The sequence below is a fragment of the Myotis lucifugus genome, unplaced genomic scaffold (assembly GCF_000147115.1).
Source record: "Myotis lucifugus unplaced genomic scaffold, Myoluc2.0 scaffold_236, whole genome shotgun sequence".
NCBI lineage: Eukaryota > Metazoa > Chordata > Mammalia > Chiroptera > Vespertilionidae > Myotis > Myotis lucifugus.
Genome location: NW_005871284.1, coordinates 868606 through 890446, shown reverse-complemented (window position 1 = coordinate 890446; position 21841 = coordinate 868606). Strand labels below are relative to the sequence as shown.

Genomic DNA, 21841 nt, shown 5'->3' with positions numbered 1-21841 from the left:
TTACTATCAGGGAAAGTACTGAATTCCTCACTGAAATAAGTGCCAAAATACCATGCAAAGCCATTTCTTAATTCCAAAACATTTCCCTAAACTAGCCTTACTTCCACTTTAGCATCGTTTAAAACATCTGTTTTTATATTGAGCACCAAATAGCACTTGGTAGGATGGATGTATCCAAAAAGAGAGGGAAAACTTGGGGAGCAAGAAACTAGATCGACGAGGCCAGACATGAAAGGTCTTACAGAGTTAATTAAAATTTACTCTGTAGGTAGTAGGGACTCATTGGAAGACTTTGAGGTACCAGGAATAATTATGATGGGAGGCAGGAAAATCAGTTAGGGTGTTGACCAAATGATCCAGGTCCCAGGAAGTGACAGCCTAAACAATGGTGATGGCAGCAATAATGAAAAAAAGACAACATGAAAAGAAAGTTGGAAAGAGAAACAGTGGGCCCAGACAAGGACCCAGGCATTGGAGGAGGAGGAGAGTAAGATCATCTAAATAAATCACAAAAGGGGAAAGGTAGTGAAGCCCAGAGTGAAGGTAGTGAAGCCCAGAATGAATGTGATTTTTACAAGTTTCAGTTTCAGATAATGTTGGCACACCCACGTGGAGATGTTTGGAAGCAGTCGGACACAAAGGATAGGATTTGGGTCCTTACATGCAGATTTGAGGTCATCAATAAAACAATAAGAGATCAAATTTTGAGCCAACAGTTCACTGAGATCGTGGAGAGGCCAGAAAATTATAGGATATAAGATTTCAAGGGATCATAGAAGGCATCTAGTTCTATTCTCTGTGTAAGTAGTTTCAAGAAATGTATTCTGCAAGCCTTAGGTTTGACCAATGTGCCTTTTGTTATTTTGGTTTTTTTTTTTTGTTACTCCTCACCCAAGGCTATTTTTCCATTGATTTTTAGGGAAAGTGAAAGAGAGAGGGAAAGACAGAGAGAAACATCAATGTGAGAGAAACGCATTGATTGGTTGCCTACTGAATGAGCCCTGTAGGTCAGAAATCTGATTGCTTGTCTAAAATCAGTGTGTCAGCTGGGCCAAGCTCTATTGGGAAGCTTGTGTGTGTGTGGGCTCTATTGGGATGCTTGGGGGGAAAAATCCACCTCTATATCATTCATGCTTTTGGCAGAATCCAGCTTCTTCAGTTTCTTGTGGTTAGTAGGACTGCATGAGTTAGGGTTTTCCAGAGAAACAGAACCAATAGGAGATATAAGGGATTTTATTACAAGGAATTGGCTCATGCAGTCATAGATGCTGAGAAGTCCCAGGATCTACAGGTGGCAAGCTGGAGCCCCAAGGGAGCTGATAGTGGAAGTTTCAGGTCAAGTCTGAGTCTGAAGTCAGGAGAGCAATGTCCCAGCTCAAAGACAGTGAGAAAGAGGACGTTTTTTCTTACTATGCTTTTTTGTCCTATTCAGACCCTCTATGGGTTGGTTGGGGTCACCCAAATTAGACAGGACAATCTGCTTCAGTCCATATACTAATTCAGATGTTAATCTCATCCAGGAATACCTTCACACCACCTAGTTCTGCCTCTCTGCTGCCTGATGGGGGTGCAAGTCCAGCTCTGTTTGGCCCACTGACACCATCCAGTGGAGGGGGGTGCGCATCTCATAACTGCCTCCCCAGGCTGTCCCTGGTGGGGTCAGAACTCTAGCTACTGTATAGTGTACTAGTACTGGAAGGGTGAGGGGATACTTTTCCCTTTGGTGTTTGGCTGGAGTTGGGGCTACTATTATCAAAAGTTTCCCTGTTCTATTAGCCCACCCTTGCCCCAGGCTTTTGGTATAGGAGCAGGCTCTTCTTCTTTTTTAAAAAATTATTTTTGTTTTTTAAATATATTTTTATTGATTTCAGAGAGAAAGAGAGAGGGAGAGATAGAAACATCAGTGATGAGAGAGAATCATTGATCGGCTGCCTCCTGTATGCCCCCATCCGGGGAACAAGCCCACAACCTGGGCATGTGCCCGGACCAGGAATGGAACCATGACCTACTGGTTCATAGGTCGATGCTCAACCATTGAGCCGGACTAATTTTATTTTTAATTATGAGGGAGAATTAGAAAGGTATGGGAATACTCTATTTTGGCTGGAGCCAGAAGTCTGGATCTGAACACAATTTGAAGATAGAGGTCAATAAGGTTTTGATGAAGAGTTACTGTCTCCCTTTTCCCGAGTATAAAAACACTCTTAGTGGATCCAATGAGATTCAAGCTGTACATAGTAAACATAGATATAGAGAAGGGGGCTATTATGACTCTAATGTTTATCCATGTCCTAGACATTGTGCTTGATGCTTTCTGTGCATCATCCCATTTATTCCTCAAAGCAGTCATTGGAAGGAGGTACACTGATGTCTGCAAGTGCTTTGAAACTGATCCAAAAGAAAGATGGATGGTTGATTGATAGATGGATAGGTAACCTGCACAGCAAGTGTAGTAACATGTTTATAGTGGAATCTAGGTTGTGCATTGTAGTAAAAGTCTTCAAACTTTTATTTGTGCTTGAAAATTTTTATATAAAGTCTTAAGAAAAATCATCAACCCGATGAAGACATTATTACGGCAACTTTTTAAATTAGTGAAATGAAATGCTTGCCCAAGTTTTTACTGTTTCTTAAGTTGTAAAGGTAAGATTAACACACAGATTCTGACTCAAAATCTCTGAGTCTAGAGCATGATCTATTCCAGAGACTGCAAATCAGCAAGCTGAAGGTTTAATCTGACCTACTGTGTTTATACATTTTTGAATTAGTTGCTTATTTTTAAAATGAGAAAAAAAATGCCTAAAATATGGATTTGTGGCTTCATGTGGAATCAGACATTCTATCAACAATGACTCTCAAACTTGTTGCATAGCAACCACTGGCTAGAGCAGGGTCCTCTTTAGAGGGGCATTTATTCTCTAGTGTGCCATCATCTCACCTCTCTCTCCTGTTTCTCAGACAAGAAGGCTGTCAGTTTCACCTCATGTACACTTCTTGCAAAATTAAGAAGAAAGTGAACTATCTTGTACTGATGCTTCTATCAAAAATGGGAAAGTGAAAGCTTTATGGTACTTAGAAAAATGGGAGAGAATATCATTCCTTTGGAAGTAAGAGTTATTCTTACATGCTTACTATGTAAAGGGACTCTCTGCAGAAAGAATACAGCTTTAAAAGAGCATTGTGGCCTGACCAGCGTGGCTCAGTGGTTGAGCATCGACCTATGGACCAGGAGGTTATGGTTCGATTCCCGGTCAGGGCGAATGCCCGGGTCGTGGGCTCAATCCCCAGGGTAGGGGTGTGCAGGAGGCAGCTGATCAATGATTCTCTCTCATCATTGATGTTTCTCTCTCCCTTCCTCTCTGAAATATATATTTAGAAAACAAAAAAAGAGCATTGTGAAACCTCATTTCCCATAACTTCTCTATGTTACTTACATGGGCCATTTTATTAGTGACTCTGCACTTTGGTATATTGCTTCCTATTTGTATGGACATAAAGCATGTAATTCTTGAGTGACAGTAGGTTTTATGTATTTTACCTGGACCTCATTTATTGCAAGTGATCTGAACAAGACTTTATACCCAATTATTTGGAATTTTCTTAATTTGTGAGATTTAAATGTCTTTTTTAAAATAAAATTTTATATTGTAGTGAATTATGATGCTTATTTTAATAATGGGGAGAAATAACAAAGAAATAAATCTGTAAAATAATATGCAAATATAATGTCCTAAGCACACTCCAAATGATTTACTTTTTCTAATTTAAATTCCTATACTGAGGACTGATTATATTAAAGTGTAGATTTTAATTTTTTTCATTTATTTTTTCCTGTTAGGAAATAAAAACCCTGTGAAATATTAGAAGTTTTATTTTATTAATATTTAGATAAGCCAACTTATCTAAGCTAGTTGAGCTTAGACACATAGTTAATAAATATTAGAACTAATTCCTTTTTTGATTATTTTAATATTTACTTTTTAGAGCAGCTTTAGGTTCATAGTATAAGAGGAAGGTACAGAGATTTCCCATATAGCCTCTGCTTCCACACATGCATAACCCTCTACCCATTATCAACATCCCCCACAAGAGTGGTACATTTGTTACAATTGTTGAACCTACAGAACACATAATTATCACCCAAAGTGCATAGTTTTCGTTAGGGTTCACTCTTGGTGTCATACATTCTATGGCCTTGGACAACTGTATAATGCCATGTATCCACCATTATAGGATCATATGAAATAGTTTCACTGTCCTAAAAAAAAATCCCCCATGCTTCATGTATTCATCTCCCTCTCCACACAACCCCTGGTAAGTACTAATCTTTTTATTATCTTCATAGTTTGGCTTTTCTCCAGAATGCCATATGGTTAGAATCACACAGTATGTTGCCATTTCAGATTGGCTTCTTTCATTCAGTAATAGGAATTTAAGGTTCCTTCATGTCTTTTTATGGTTTGATAGGTCATTTCTTTTTAGCACTGAACAATATTCCATTGTCTGGATGTGTCACAGTTGATTTATCCACTCACCTCCCAAAGGACATCTTGGTTATTTCCAAGTTTGGGCAATTACGAGTAAAGCTGCTATACACATTGACGTGCAGGTTTTTGTGAGGATGTGATTTTTTCAACTTCTTTGGGTAAATGCCAAGGAGCATCTTTGCTAGATCATATAGTAAGAATATGTTTAGTTTTAGAAGAAACTGCCAGAGTGTCTTCCAAAGTGGCTGTACCAGTTTGTATTCCCACCAGCAATGAGTGAGAGTTTCTTACAAGCACCTGATGTCAGTGTTCTAGATTTTGACCACTGTAAAAGGGGTGAAGTGGTATCTCATTGTTTTGATAGAGTTTGCCTCTTTACTGCAAATGTTTTGTCCATTAAATGGAGAGAGAACTTAATAAAAATTAAAAGAACTAAACTAAAATGTATTTTATATAAGCCAGAGGAAGACCTGAAATTTTAAAAAGAAATACAATATCCTATATAATAAAAGCCTAATATGCAAATCGGCTGAACAGAGGAATGATGGGTGGAACGACTGGTTGCTATGACATGCACTGACCACCGGGGGGCAGATGCACAACACAGGAGCTGCCCCCAACCTGCAGGCCCCCCAGCCAAGGCGGGTGCCAGCGGGGGGCCCCCAGATCGCCCACCTGCAGAGGGAGGCGACTGGCGGTGGTGGGTGGCGGGGTCACAAATGGGGGGTGCATTGCCTGCCAACACCCCCCACGCCCTTTGGCCCCCCCCCCCCCGTCACCTCCCGCAGATGGAGGCAACTGCCAGCAGTGGCAGGGGGCGAGGCCGGCGAGTGGGCAGCACCAGGCTGGCCAAGGCGGGGGCTCCCCAATCGCCCTGCTGGTCGTCCCACAGATTGGCCCTGATCGCCGGCCAGGCCCAGGGACCCTACCCATCCATGATTTTCATGCAATGGGCTCTAGTATTTATAGAATACAGTTTCCAGAATTATTGACACTCACAGATTCACTTTAACTGCCCCTAGCTTCCATCATTTGAACTACGCACTTTAATATTTCATCCTATGTTGCCTTGCACTAGTATCTCTCTGAATGTCATGATATCCACTTTAACCTATTTGTCCCCTCTAGTTCAAGCCTACACTCTTAGGATAGCCTCCTAGTTGGAAGTGTCTTTGATTCCAGTTTCAATGTTCCAAACATATTATCTCTATTGAAATGCATATCTGATTTTCTTAGTTTCCTGTTTAAATGTCTCCAGCCATCCTATATTCCAGCCATATCAAACTCTTCCTGTTCCCCTGAGTTTGACATGTTGCTCCATACCTCCATTTCTTGGCTTAAGCCATCCTAAAACTCAGCTCAAGTGCTACTTCTCTGACTCCCCAGGTACAGGTGATCACTTGCTCCTTGGGGCCACATTGTGCCTTGTCCACATAACTTTATTGTGGTATTTATCACACAGTGCAGGGGTTATTTACTCTTGTATGTCTCTCTCTCAATAATCTGTGAACTTTGGGAACCCAGGCACCAGCATTTCCCCAACTGTAATAAGATGACTGACAAATAACAGTAATTCAGAAAATAGTTATTAAATGAATGAATGAACTCCCACAATGATTTAGACCTCACTTTGCTCTTTACTTCAAATTATCCATAGGTATCTGCAGGTTCCACATCCACAGATTCAACCAACTGGGCAAGTTTGGTTGGATCCGTGGATGCAGAATTTGTGGATGCATAGGGCTGACTGTATAATTTCCCCCCTTTTATATTATTTATATTTTATGCAAATATTGTTCCTTTTTGCTAGATTTTTTTTTATTTTTCGCTAAAAGTATTACAAAGGGTATTACATAAGTGTCCTTTTTTCCCCCCCGCCCTTGACAAACCCCTGCCCTCCCTTACCCCCCAGTGTCTTATGTCCATTAGTTATGCTTATATGGATGCATACAACTCCTTCGGTTGATTTTTAAAAAAGATTTTTAAATTGAGTTTTAGAGAGAGAGGAAGGGAGAGACAGAGGAAGGGAGAGGGAGAGAGAGAAACATTGATGTGAGAGTGAAATACCAATTGGCTGCTTCCTGCATGCCTCCCACCTGGGATCGAGCCTGCAACCTGGGCATGTGCCCTGACCAGGAATTGAACCGGTAACCTTTCCGTGCATGGAACAATGCCCAACCAATTGAATCACACCAGCCAAGGCCCTTTTTGCTAGATTTTAACCAAAAAATGTCATCTAAAGTCCACAGGGATAGGGCTGATAACACTAATGAGTGAAGCAGGCTGAGTAGGGATGGTAGCAAATTGGGAAATATATTATTGGTATTCCATTTATAGGGTTGCTTCTGCTCAACTCTGGATCATTTCTTCAAGTAGGAACACCAACTAGTATTGCCAGATTCTCCAATTTCTAAAGATATAGGAAGAATCTAGATTTTTATGTGAATTTTCCAGAATTTTAAGTTGACAATGATAAAAATATTAAAGGTATGGTGTTGGATCCCAACATGTCAGTTGTGGATCCAGCTATGGGATGCCAGTAGCCTGTGAGCTGTGGGCACTCTGATAGCACATTTGTTGTCACTTTCATGTTTGTCTCCTCCATGGTGCTCAGCATGGCATTTGGTTCATGGTAGGTCTCTGTAACTTTAACTTGATTTACTATTCCATTTTCAGCACCACCTCTGTCTTTCCCGTTCAAGTTTTCTCATTTGGAATATTCTGTTCCTTGATTTTATCCATCCCCCTTTTGTCTTATTTCCCCCCTTTTATATTAGACCTGCTCAAGGTACACTTTCTTCATAATGGCCCATCCCAAATATTTTGAGCTACAGCTCTCACTTCTGCATGTTTATTGCCTGGGCCAATGACGTTGGGTCTGGTAAATATAATGCCCTACATTTCCATGAACTGTTTTGTGTGTGAGGTCATTGTAGCCTCTGGTGAGATTATAATTTCTTGAAGATATGGTATCCTCATATATTCTAGGTATCCCCAACACACCCAGAAGACTGCCAAATAAACATGATGACTGAATAAATGAGTGCACACCACCAGTTTATAAAGAACTGCAACAGCCCTAGCCGGTTTGGCTCAGTGGATAAAGTGTCGACCTGCGGACTCAAGGGTCCCAGGTTCAATTCCGGTCAAGGGCACATGCCCAGGTTGTGGGCTCGGTCCCCAGTGGGGAGCATGCAGGAGGCAGCCAATCAATGATTCTCTCTCATTATTGATGTTTCTATTTCTCTCTCCCTCTTCCTTCCTCCCTGAAATTAATAAAAAAATATTTTTAAAAAAGAACGGCAATACCTTTATTATTGAAATGATTTGGGCTCCAATTTACTGTTATTTATCATCCAGGATTCAGATGACTTAGGGGCCCATTACTAGTCATTATTATACATCATAACACATAGACTGTGGAACAAAATTCTAACTCTCATTCTTTATTCAGGATGGAGCTCAAGGATCATGATTTTCTGGAAGCCATCCTGACACTTTCCTTAATCTCCCCATTCTAGTCTGGGTTAATGCCTCTTCCAGCATTCTCTCCATGTAGCTATCATAATTCTTATTACACGATTAGTTTACTTGTCTTCCTCTCCAGTTACAGTGATCAATTAGGGAGCAGGGATCATACCATTTGCTTTTGTATCCACTACTAGTAGGTACTATCTACTAATTTCAGTTTTCATATTAGATCTTAAGTATGGACTCTATAGAAGATGGAAACTGGTTACTCAGAATATGATTTTAAAAACAATAACAGCCCAAATGCCCATCAGTAGATGAGTTAAAAAAAAGCTGTGGTATATTTACCATGGACTACTATGAAGCAGTAAAAAAGAGGGATCTCTTACCCTTTGAGACAGCATGGAAGGACCTGCAGAATATTATACTAAGTGAAATAAGTCAGTTAGAGAAAGACAATTATCACATGATCTCATTCAAATGTGGAATCTAATGAACAAAATAAACTGATGAACAAAATAGATCCAGAGACATAGAAGCATGGAACAGACTGTAGAGTTTTAGAAGGAAGGCGGGGTGGGTGGGAAGATCAACCAAAGAACTTGTATGCATGTATGCATAACCCATGAACATGGACAACAGGGTAGTGAAGGCCTGGGGTGGGCGCTGGCTAGAAGGGGTCAATGGGGGCAAAAGGGGGATATATGTGATACTTTCAACAATAAAGATTTAAAAACAAAACAAAAAAATTCATCTATCTACTTAAAATATTTTATTCATCCATCCCACCTTTCAATACACAGCCTCTATGAAGTATCTACTTTGTGTCAGGCACTGTGAACACAAAGATTACAGAGCCTGGGGTGAGAAAGCCAGATGTGAACAGTTATAAAAGCCCAGGTGTGGGACTCATCCAGAAACATGTGTGCAATAAGCTAAAGTAGCCAAGAGCAAAGAGCGACCGGTCTTCCTCTAAGAAAGGTTTTCTTTTTCTTATCACCTGGACGAAATTTGCTACGCTCATTTAAGCAGTTTTATTTTTCTTTCTAATGTGATGTAAAAAGCCTTTATAATTATAAAACTCGTGGATGCTGAACTACTGGAGAGATGCCAGCCTGACTTGCTCCCAGCTGTAGCAGATCTGCAGCAGCATAATCTAGTTTAGCGGGAGTCTCGGAGGATGCTCTAAGCCGGCTGGGATGTTTTCAGAAGCAGGATGCTATGGGCTAATGCTTTCTTTTTAAACCAGATGGCTTAAAGAGGGGTCAAGATTTAAAAAGGGAAGTGACTACTTAAATCTGAAGGCTTTCTCATGGCCATTAGTGGGATGTTCCTTGAGCTTTGAACCTCTGGTCAACTCCCCGAACATCCATGGTGAGAGGCTGTGTGTTGCAATGGGAAGTAAGCAATGAAAATGTGTCTAGTTATCTTTCTAAAATACACATCTGATCATACTATCCTGCTCAAAAGCCTTCCAGGGATCTCTATGCCCACAGGATAAATCTGCCAAGTGGCTAAAAATAGAATCTCAATACATACTCAGTGTAAACTTCTAGCATGACATTTAAAGTTCCTCATCATTTGACTTTCACCTACCTCCCCAATGCTTAACTTCACTGTGCTCCCTGGCACCCCATGTCCCAGGCACATAATGTTGCCAACCGCATCTCCTCATACCAGGTTGTTCCTTGTCTTAATGTCTTTTCTCAGGCTGTTTGTCTTTGATTAAAATGATGATTTTCTCCTTCTGTCCTCACCTAGCTAATGAACTTCTACTTGGCCTCCAATACTGAGGCTGGGTGCTGTCTCCTTCTCTCTGCTGCCCCATGCACCCCTGCCTCTAGACAGACTGAATACTTCTTATTTTTTTAATACTTTTTGTTTTTTTTTATTGATTTCAGAGAGGAAAGGAGAGGGAGAGAGAGATAGAAACATCAATGATAAGAGAAAATCATTGATCAGCTGCCTCCTGCACTCCCCCTACTGGGGATTGAGCTCTCAACTCAAGCATGTGCGCTTGACCTGAATGGAACCCAGGGCCCTTCAGTCCACAGGCCGACGCTCTATCCACTGAGCAAAACCAGCTAGGGCCTGAATTTTTCTTTTTTGAAAACACATTGTCTTTTCATTGATCATATCACTATTGTTGTCTCTCTTGCTCTGAATAACTTTATTTATCAGTTTGTTAATCAGTATGGTGCTCTAGGATACAGATCATGGTTTATGTGTTCTTGTAATTTTGAGGACTTGTACAGGCTGAGCTATGAGAGACACACAAAAACACAAAATATATTACGTGAATAGAAAATACAAGTGAGGTTTTGGGAGAAATGATATTGAATTCTAATTCTATCTCTAGAGACTTGTGAGAACCCAAGAATGCTTTCTGTGGGACAGGTTCCTTGCTTGGGCAATAACTTGGCAAGGAATCATGTTTGCCTTATGGGGGAGTGATACTATTCAGTTAAGACAATGAGTTAAAAGCATTTAGAAAGCAAAAAAGTATTAAAGGAAAGTATACATTGAGTTTCTATTTCTAGCCATTTGGCAGATTAGATGCCCTATAAACCCTTTTCATTACAAAGCAGCTAAACTTCTGAATAGAATACTTATAAAATACTTTTAAATGACTGGCTAAGCTTGCACATCACTAAGAGAAATCCTCAGTGGCTGAAAATAAAGTGGAAATACAAGTTCAGATAAGAAAACCAGTACCGGGACTAGCAGTGGACTAAAGAGTTTCTACAGGTAGCAAAGAGGTAGTATTCCAGTGTCCAGAGTGGATAGTGGCACGAAGAATAGGACCATGTGGGCCCAGAGGCAGAGGTCAGATCAAAGACCCATGCCGAAATCAGGACCCTGAAAAGCTATATCCTAAACAAAAGGTTAAAGCAAAATATTAGCCCCTCAACAATGTCAAAGATACATATCTGATCTGACTTTGGCTCAAAGCAAGACGAAAGGGAGGGCCTGTTTCTTCACGTCACATTAAACAGGGCATATTTAAATGTGGAAGAAGTTTTACTTTAGAAATTGAATTCATAAAACTTGATAAATTGGGGAAAGAAAAGAGGGAGAGAGAGTCTTCCTGGGTGCCAGGAGGAAGAGCTTGCAGGGTATCTCCAGCACAGCCCAGCTCCAGGTCGCTGATAGGGATGTGCTTGTTGGTTGGGACAACTCATGAGATGGGTTCAGCTGGCCATCCTACCTCAATGACAGAAGCCATAAAGGTCATCTGGTTGGCTGATTTCCCTCTCTCAGAGTTCAGGCTCATCAAGCCACCTGTTAATTAAATCATGGTTTTCCACTGTGCCTTCACTAATGAGAGTGGATGTACTAATTAGCACATTCTGTTATTGTGGGCAGATATAGTTCCCATTGTAAATGAGTAACTTGGCATTATGGCATATGAGCTTAATTATCCCTGGATACACTGACAAAAATTGAGTTTCAGAGCAGGCAGACCTAAGACCCACATCCAGTATTGTGATAACCCAATAAGGGACTATTACCAACTGAGGTCATACAAAAAGCGCCAGCTAGTCTTTCTGGGCTCTCTCATCTTTATTTCTTTATAAATGCAACTGTAGTGATGTGAACAATGCTGTTGAGGAAAAGAACAATAATAGGGGATGAAAGAGACATTTCAGAAGAATAAGCAGATGCATATTAGCACACATTGAAGAGGGGGCATAGATGAAAGTGGTGGTTTAGGGGCCAATCACAGAAGGCTTCAAAGCTGCTGATTGATTGTGAATGATGTCTATATCTACAGGACCCAGTGGCTCAGAAGACTGTGGTACTTTATATTCATATTCAAATCATTAATTTCATCAATTAGTCTAATAATCAGTGAAGCAGATTATTGGACATCACATAGATACACAAAGATAAAGTGGTTTTGTTGAACTGCTGTTATGAGGATATGATAAGACAGGAAATATGGCATTATAAAGGAGGATCTATGCTCTAGACTTTATGCAATAGGGAATAGGCTGACTTCAGCAAAATGGTCGCAACACAGATATTGAGTATACAGTAAATACATTGTGATTGGTACTTTGTGAGATAAAAAGAACTCTATTAGATGGGGATAGTATGGTGTTCTGTGATATCGGGAAAGACTAGGACATTGGAGCTAGAGAGATCATATCAATTAATAGCTGACTAACCTTGTTGGAACTTTTTTGATGTCTTATTTTTTCAGCTGTAAATTGTGAACAGTAATGTCTATCTTAAGACACAGTGAGGATGGATTGAAATAATATATAAAGAACTAGAATCACACAAGTGTTCAATAAATGCTAACTAAAACTTTTTTCCCCTGTAGGGACATACGGCCATTGGAAAACAAATAGACATACACAAAATAATAAACAAAGAATGCAAGACCACATATGTTAAATACCAAATGATTGATATGAATAGTGAGAAATCTCTGCTTTAAAGAAAAAAAAATAAGTCATGGAGAAGACAGGATCTGAGCTAGATCTTGATGGATGGGTGGAAGCTGGTTAAGTGGAAAGGAAAGTAGATGGTATTTCAGTAGGTGGCATGAACCCAGGGCCAGAGGGGAGCAAATGCAAGATGTGTTTGGAGAACAGGGAGTTTCACAGCTTGGATGGAGTGCAGGGTGTGTGTCAAGGAAAATGAGAAGACCAAGACAGATGGGGAAGGAATGTAGATGCCAAGCTAAGGAATTCAAAGTTTATACTTGGACAATGTGAAGGCACTGAGTGTTTCTGCCCCCAGGGGAGACTCCGTGCATGTAGCAACTTCTGTTTGTGAGCCTAAGTGTTTGTCATATTGTACTGTTTCTGCAACCTCCCAAGTTTGCCTGCAGGGAGCTGAAGTACACATTCTAAAGGTCTCCACAGACATCCCTGCTGCAGAGCAAGGGGCTTTGGTTGAGGCTATAACAAATACCATTCGCTTTCATTGCCAAAAATCCAATCTGCAACCTTTGTAAAAAAAAAAGTCTCTCTTAGCTCTTCTCTCTGGATGAAATCTCAGAATTAGTTATACGTTTGAGAACATACAATATTCTTGGTAAAATAAATCAAATAAACAAGTAGAAATCAACTATACAAACATAAATCAACTATAGATTTGTAGCAATCTAGTCTTGATTAGTTTGATTTTTGAAATATTTGGAGTTTTTGCTTATTCACATATCAAATATGATAGCCATGTTTCATCTCAATTTGCTTTTGTCTAAATTTCTCCAAAAGACAAATAAGGAAGCAGTTAAGTATTGCTCTCACTTTTCATAATCATAGCTTGTATTCATCATCTCATCTCCAAAGTCAAAGAAAATAGAATTACCCTTCTTGTTTTCCTGTATTTCATAATGCTTTGGCTGAAAACTTCCCTATTAAGTTACATATTCTATCCATAATGACAGGTATTTGCTTCTGCTTCCTGTTGCATTTTGAATTTTTAAAGAGCAGTTGGTTATAATATAAATACTTTTAGCAACCTCATTAAATAAAACTATAAGCATTTGACAGAGTCATTTTTTTATAGTTGCACATTTGTCCTTAAGCTTTCACGACTGGTGAAATATTGTTTTAAAACTTTATTAAAGCTAGGTATAAGCTAAACCAATATTTGATAATGGGATTAGAGGAGAAAAAAAACCCCTGCATATTCTTCCTAAAGGCAAAGCACATTTTCTGAAAGATAACTTAAACTGTCTTTTGCAATAGAGCTCTATGGTATTATGAATTTCCAATTAATTACTACCAGTAAATACTCAAACCCTTTATAATTAGTGTGCTATGGGGGAAATGGCTTGAATGAATTAAACTTAAAGTCACTGGTTTCACGGTTTACAGGTCTTTCCTTAACTCTAATTCGGATACATCCATATTATTTTGAGAAAAACATTTAGACTGAAACCTGTTGGGAGTCTCAACTCCAACGTGAAGCCCTGGGTGTCCTTGAAAACAGCTTCTCTGAATGACAGTTTCCATGTTGTATGAGAGAGGGAGAGGCGAATACAGTGAAGGAGAATTGCTATCATCCCTTCCAACTCTAGCCTTACATACATTTACTTAATGAAAACCAGAAAAGGGAGTTTCCCACTTCTAAAACCACAACTCTATTTGATGATTCAACACAGATTTAGGACTCACCTTGAGGAGAGGAGAGAGAACAGGAATGGCCCTATAGTTCCCCTCCAACTTGACCAACTGTCTTCAGCTTTGACATATGCACTTTCCTCTACATCAACCCTGACAATAGAACTTTTGGTGATGATGGTAATATTGTATGCTTGTGTTGTCCAATACAGTAGCCTCTAACTACATGTGTTATTAAGCACTTGAAATGTGGTTAGTGTGACTGAGAAATTTAATTTTCCATTTTATTTAATTCTAAACAGCTTATATTTAAAGTCACATGTATCTAATGGCTACTGTAGTAGACAGCACAGTTAGAGAATCCCTTTATTTCTTATCAAAGAGAATAGGTTTCTTTTTCTTCTCTTACCTCTGTCTGTTCCTTCTTAGTCTCCTTGAAGGTGTCCCCTCAATGTCTTGCTCTTCATATATGGTGTTTCCAAAAATTTTATCCCTGGCTGCCTTCTCTTCTCACTCCTTTCCTCTATCTATTTCCTGCAGAACAACTCTTCTTCCTTTAGGTCTCAGTTTAAATGGTACTATCTGACCACACCATCTGAAGTAGTCCCCTACTCCATTATTTTTTAACACTGCCTCCCTCATGTCTTCCTCATGATAAGAATATTTTGTTTCTTTGTTGCCTATCTCCCACTAGACTGTTATTTCCTTAACAGTGGGAACACCCATGTCTCTGGCTCCTAGCATAGTGCCTGATACATACTAAGGGCTTGATATTTATTAGATGAACTAATAAATGGGTGTTCTTTTTTAAATTCATTTAGAGAAGAAGGGAGAGGGAGAGATAGAAACATCAAAGATGAGAGAGAATCATGGATCAGCTGCCTCCTGCACGCCTGCTACTGGGGATCAAACCCACAACCCAGGCAAGTACCCTGTCCGGGAATCAAACCATGATTTCCTGGTTCATGGGTCAATGCTCAACCACTGAGCCATGCCAGCTGGACAATAAATGGATGTTCTTATCCTTTCCTTGTTGATGAGTCACTAATTCATATCTCCAGGCCAGATCACAGTCTCCTCTACTCCAAACTTCTATTTACCTGCCTAACAAGGAACTCATTACCTTCCCTGATTACTTTTCTCTTTTATTCCTTATCCAGTTAATGCTGTCTGTCCAATCTTGCAATCAGAAACTTCTGCATTGCCTCTCTAGTGCTCATCTAGCACTTCAATCACCTAATATATGCAATCAATTTACCTGAGAAATGCCTCTCCAATCACCCTAGCATTGTTGCTTTGTTTCAAGCCTACAGAATCTCACACCTGGGCCTGCCAGGGAGTCCTCACTAGGGTCTTCCTAATAGTCATGCATCCCTGTACTCTCTCCTCATGATGCTGTTGGAGAAAATTTTTTATAAAACAAAAAAATCATTTCATCCCTCTTTTTTTTAAAGCTCCCATTGCTTCTCTACTACCTGAGAAATAAAATCCTCCTTAGTTTCTTTTGCACGAACTGTGAGGCTTTTATGATTTGGGCTCCATAAAGTCTTTCAATGTCAACTCTCTACATGTTCTTTATGGTTCATACTCTCCTACCACATGCAACTTCCTATGTGGCCCTGATGGCCAGGCCCTTGGGTACCTTTTCACCTGCCTTTCCTCTCTGCTTGGAATGTCCATCCCAACTGAATGGCTTATCCTTCAACAACTCTCCTGGGCACATTTAGCCATCTCCTGGGTGGTGTTCCCTGAGAATTTTGTTTTGGGGGCATTATAGCATTCATCATATGTCTGGCTCCTCTACCAAATGGGCATTCTTTAAGCACAAGAAATATATCCTGTTCAACTTCCTGAAGAACGGTTAACTGCACTGGTTGAGAGCCTGGCTTTGGCTTCAGATACACACCTACAGTTTGAAACTGGGATTTCTGTTTATTAGCTATGAGACCTGTCATTTTAACTTCATCTGGCTGAGCCTCAGTTTTCTAATCCTTAAAATGGAAATAATGGTATGTACATCACGTGTTTTTGTATTCAATGCAATAATGAAAGTAAATGCCTGGGCCATACTAATAAGTAAGTTGTGGGTCACTCTTAATATTCCCTGAGCAAATATTTATTGAGCACACATATTTTCAGAGTTTATAGTATGGGTAGAGATAATTATAACACAGACCTGATTATTATAGAATTTATAATCTAGTGGAGAAAATAAGACAAATATATAAAACTCTAATTTAATAGAAAATATTATAAGTAAAACATCAAAAGTGCGATGATGATCTAGACATAAATAATTTCTGGATGGGGCTTGGAGGAAATTTGATAAAGGAGATACATTTAATTTACACATGAACTTATGGCTAGAATTACTCAGCTCTATAGGTTCTATGCAGGGGCAGATATGGGTTTTATGAAGCTTTTACAGTTTGGGGGACCCTCTTTAAAAAGATATAATAAATATTACATGTATAACATTATACTCCTAGAGTTCTGCATTCACTCAGAGTGCTAGTGGCTGATATCTAAAAAGTGCTGAGTAATTATGAGCTCCCTTTCCCCTGCTTCTGTGTCACCAGTACCCAGCACAGTGCCTGGCACGAGGTACAGGGGCTTGAAGTGGCCCATGCAATTGAGGAGCCCTGGAGTTTCAAGGTACATTCACTTGTGGTGCTGTGCTTGGTGCTGGGACTATAACTATGAACACGACTTAGTTCCTGACTTCATGAAGCTCTTCTCTTAGTGGGCAGGGAAGTATGTAAAAATAGCTAATTACAATAGCAAACATTCACTCATAAACATTTGGGATATGCTTCAAACAGTAACAGAGCAAGTGATTTGATACAGAGATATAGGGAGTAGGAGGATGTTTAATGCCAACGAAGACGCATGAATGAAAAAAGTGAGAGAATACATGGTATTTGGAGAAAACGAAAAATTCTTGTTCGACTGGAATGTAGGGCTGCAGTGGAGACCTGGAGGCCAGGTCAGGAAGATGCTCCTGGATATGGTAAACTGAGGTTCAGTTCTCAAGAGAACTGAGTATTGTGCATACCCCCATTCATTTAACAGAAATGTACTGGGCAGACACTGGCTGGGCCTTGGACAACCAAAGCTACAGAAGACACAGTCTCTGTCCCTGAGAAGTTTACACTCTGTGTTGTGAGTTAAAGCATGTCCCTTCCATTCCAAAAAATAGACAACAAAAAAGATATGTTGAAGCACTAAGTGCCAGTACCTCGGAATCTGATCTTATTTGGCAATTGGGTCCTTGCAGTTGTATTAATTAAGATGAAGTTGTATTAGAGTAAGGTGGACCCCTTATCCAGTCTGACTGGTCTTCTGACATGAAGATAGCTACGTGAAGACACAGACTCACACAGGGAGAATAGCATGTAAACATGGAGGCAGAGATAGGAGTCATGTGTGAACTGCAAGCCAAGAAACATCCAAGATGGCCAGCAAACCACCAGAAGCTAGGAAGAGGCAAGGAAGGATTCTCTCCTACAGGTGTCAGAGGGAGCATGGCCCTGCCAACACCTTGATTTCAGACTTCTAGCCTCCAGAACTGTGAGACAATAGATCCTGCTGTTTAAGTCACGCGGCTTGTTGTAATTTGTTATGGCAGCCCGAGAAAGCTAGTGCATTCCGGTAGGGACTCCATGGGCCGATGTACAGGCAGCTGTGAGCATAACCTGCTTGGTGAGGAAAGGGGGGCTGATCCAATCCCCCTGACTCCTGTCATTTTATGTTATTTTATTTTTATACACTGCCCTTTAAAAAATTTATTTTATTCTGCTTGTCACTTTAGAAAATGGATTTGAAGTACAAGGCTAATAATATTCATAAAGGGTAGCTATCACCAGGCACCTGGGCATTCACCTTGGTATTCAAATAGCAAGACTTCCCATAAACCTTGGTAACAGAATTTCAGAAGTCTCCACACACTTAAGACATATATGCAAGAATGACTAAAGAAAAAAATGACAAAGCATTAACATAAACACATCATTAATTACTATTTATGAAATTCATTTTCAAAAATAATATATAAGGAATATCAATGCCTCACTAACCTTTAGCTGTAGCCGAACCCTTAAAAATTCTTTCTTGAAAAGAAACATTCACTTGTTCTCTTCTCTGGGGTGGAGCAGATGTTGGCTTGTACAAATGTCACAGTAGCCTTTTCCTGCTATAAGTTCTGTTTTCTGCTAATTCCAGGGAAAGCTCTACATAACAATTAATTGAACACTGATGGATTTTCTGATCCTTTTTTCTTTTCCTCCCCAGGAAAAGAAGTGTAAGATCATTGCTTCACACCTGGCTTTTCCAATTGAGAAAATTCATTTCTTTTCACTGATCTACGTTCTCCTGCCCAGACTCTTTAGAAGCAGAGGCTGGTTCAAAACCTTCTTGGGCATGGCATTCTTAAAGTTATTCATTGACTAGTTCCTTTGCCCATGGTGAAATCTGAAAGCCAACTTTGGACATTGACATTGACACAATGTGACTTTAAAGGAATCATCAGCATTTTCTTCTCTGAACAAACCTGGATAGCTTCGCCTCTTGGCACACTCTCAAAAATACTCTAAATTCCAATCACATCAAGACTCCTTGACTTTCTCTGAATTACTAGCTTATCCTCCGACACCTGACTCTTTCCCTCCCTTGGTCTTTGCATGTATAGTCCCCTCTGCCTGAGCTACATGGCTTCTTTTCTTTTGTCTGTTTGGGAAGCTGCCTCTTTCTTCATGACTGAACATTTGCTCTCCTCAGCTCTAACACCAGCTCCTGTAGGATTCTGTTCCATAGATTCAAATACAAACTATCCTAATCATCATGCTTTATCCATTCAACAAGTACACACTGAGAATCCACTTTGCTTCAGGAAGGCTCCACTGGGGTCGGAACTATAACCATAAAGCAGACTTTCAGCATCCCAGGAGTCCACAGTGGAGTGGTATATCACAAGAGTAAACTGCAGAGTATAAGACAGTCTTCTACAATGCTACTAATTTGTTTGCTTGGTTGCTTTTTCCACTTGACTCTGAGATTCTTGAGTATCATATTCATTTGTGAATTAATATACAACATAAAAAGTGCATAATAAATATGAGCTTTCTTTTCTCTGCTCCTGTGTCCTCAATACCTGGCACCAAGAACATGCTCAATGAATGACTGTGGAATGAAAACCTAACCGACATCTATATATCAGTGTGAATTAGTTGATCCTAATGATCAGTTTTGATAAATGGAAGACTGTAACTCTAGGAACCAAAAACATGGGGCTAAGGCAGTGGTTGGCAAACTGCGGCTCACGTGGCACATTCGGCTCTTTGGCCCCTTGAGTGTGGCTCTTCCACAAAATACCACGTGCGGGCGCGCACGTACAGTGCAATTGAAACTTCGTGGCCCATGCGCAGATGTCGGTTTTCGGCCTGGGCGAGTCTATTTTGAAGAAGTGGCGTTAGAAGAAGTGGGGAGTGGACATATAGAGAGGATGAACGAAAGGAGATAGACGAAACAAGTATACAAGATGAGTGTGGATGGGAGAGTTGGAAGGGGTCGACCTCAGCGAACGTACCTCAATCAGATTGAGGACGTTTTTAGCAAAGGCCAGCTTAGGAGTACCCTAATTAAGTTAATAACAATGTACCTACCTATATAGTTTAAGTTTAAAAAATTTGGCTCTCAAAAGAAATTTCAATCGTTGTACTGTTGATATTTGGCTCTGTTGACTAATGAGTTTGCCGACCACTAAGCTAAGGGAAGAGAGGATTTGGTCTGGGAGGAGTGGAGATGGGACATCAAAAATACCCCATGTGTCCACATGCTGAGTGTGAGGTCTGTTCTACATAAGGACAAACTGGGATCCTTGCTAAACCTGACCCCTACTTCTGGTCATATGGAAGGAATTCTTGCTTTCAGACAATAAATGGCTCCATGGATAAGTCATAGGAGCGGCATCATATGGGGCAAGATGCTTTCTAATATTTTATATCACTTCCCACCATCTTTTGTAAAATCACTTCTATTTCCCTGTGATTATTCCTTCTCCAGGCAAAAGAAGCCCTATAAAAACAAACAAACAAAAAATAAAAAATAACCACCAAGGAAAAGCTCTAAGTAAATCTGTCTCCTTCCTCCTGGTATGTTTACATCGACAGTAGAATATAGCTGTTGTTTAACTCATAAACCCTGTGTATGACTCACAGTGGTGCCACAACCACAGCTCAATTTCATCTGGGTTACTTGGTGTTTGGATGTATCACTTAGCCATAATTCTTACCTCTCCCCATGAAGGCCACATATTTCTAGAAGGGCCAGTGACCTCATCTAAGTCTTAGAGGATAAAAGCAGATAAGCCATGAGGAGGTGAAAAAAGAACTGGAGAAACAATGACTCTTGTTTCATTCTCATTCTCCTCTGGAGAGAGACAAGTCTTTGCCAGGAAACCAGGAGCCTGAATTTTGGTCTCGACTTTGGTGTAGCCTTGGAAAATCTCATGTCTCTCTCTGGCTTCAGAGAGTTTTCCCGTTTGCTGATAGGCAAGGCCAGGTAATGATAACAATTTCCTCTTCAAAAGCCATATACACCCTCATACACAAGGCTTGACCTTTGATAACTGTGACTCTCTTCCTTGCCGAGGGTGACAGGTGTTGATAGAGCATTTAGTGTTTCCTTGTGCCCAAATCATTTGTTAGCTCAGATATATTTGTGTACACACACACACACACACACACACACACACACACACAGTGATCTGGCATTCCTATTGCCTTGTAAATTGTAGCACATTCAACCCTATTAAATATGCCATGAACTACACAATAAAATTTGGAATGAAACCACTACTATTAGCCTTGGTATTTTTCATACCTGAACATAACACTAATTTATATTTGGGTTAGTGAGATGAGCGTTAATTTTAATTATAGTCACCAACATTTATTAAGAGCTAAGGCTATTTAATTAAACATAGTCCTATGACATTCTATAAGTTAGGTATTATTTTCCTCATTTAAATATGAGAAAAAAGAGGCTTGAAAAATGAGTTGTTTCTTGTCTGAGATCAATCAAAGTGGTGGCAGAAGAATTCATAGTTACTCCCAATTGCCTACAAAAATCTTTGCTGCTTCCACTACCTTATACAACTGTAGGGAAAAAGAATAATGATCATTTGGCTTATGTACTTCACCATAAAAATGATTAATAGCGAAGAAAATCAGTCACAGTGAAAATGAACCTCCTATTCCTAGGGTCATACTAGAAGGGACGTGAACAAATCACCATTTGTTAAACATAGTCTGTGTTTGGGAGATTGCTTCATAATCACACAGTAGAATGAAACCTAGGAGCTAGCCTTAGGATTATTTTTGTGCCTCGTAAGTGAGAGACACCCTTATACATGAAACGAGTAGAAAACAACAAGCACTAGGTTGTGCGGCAGAGATTTGATCTGTTATAAAGGCAACGCAGAAGGGATCCTGGGGATATGCATGTACCAGTTTCCTATAACCCTTTTTAAAATTGAATATATTTGGGTGACATTGGTTAATAAAATGATATAGGTTTTAGGTGTACAATTCTGTAATACATCATCTGTATATTGTATTGTGTGTTCACCACCCCAAGTCAAGTCTCCTTCCATCACCATTTATCTGCCCGTTATCCTCTTCTACCTCCCCCACCATCTTTCCCTCTAGTAATCACCATACTGTTGTCAGTGTCTATGAGTTTTTTTCCTTTACTAATGGGAATCACTGGAGACCAAGGGTATGGAAGGAACATATATGTGTG

The 21841-nt window shown here is 39.9% G+C and overlaps 1 protein-coding gene across 7 annotated transcripts in view; it reads right to left on the bottom strand.

Moving 5' to 3' along the window:
- The window catches only part of DLG2 (discs large MAGUK scaffold protein 2), a 1152012-nt gene that overhangs the window by 337522 nt on the left and 792649 nt on the right, over positions 1-21841 (bottom strand). The gene's annotated exons all lie outside the window — the stretch shown is intronic.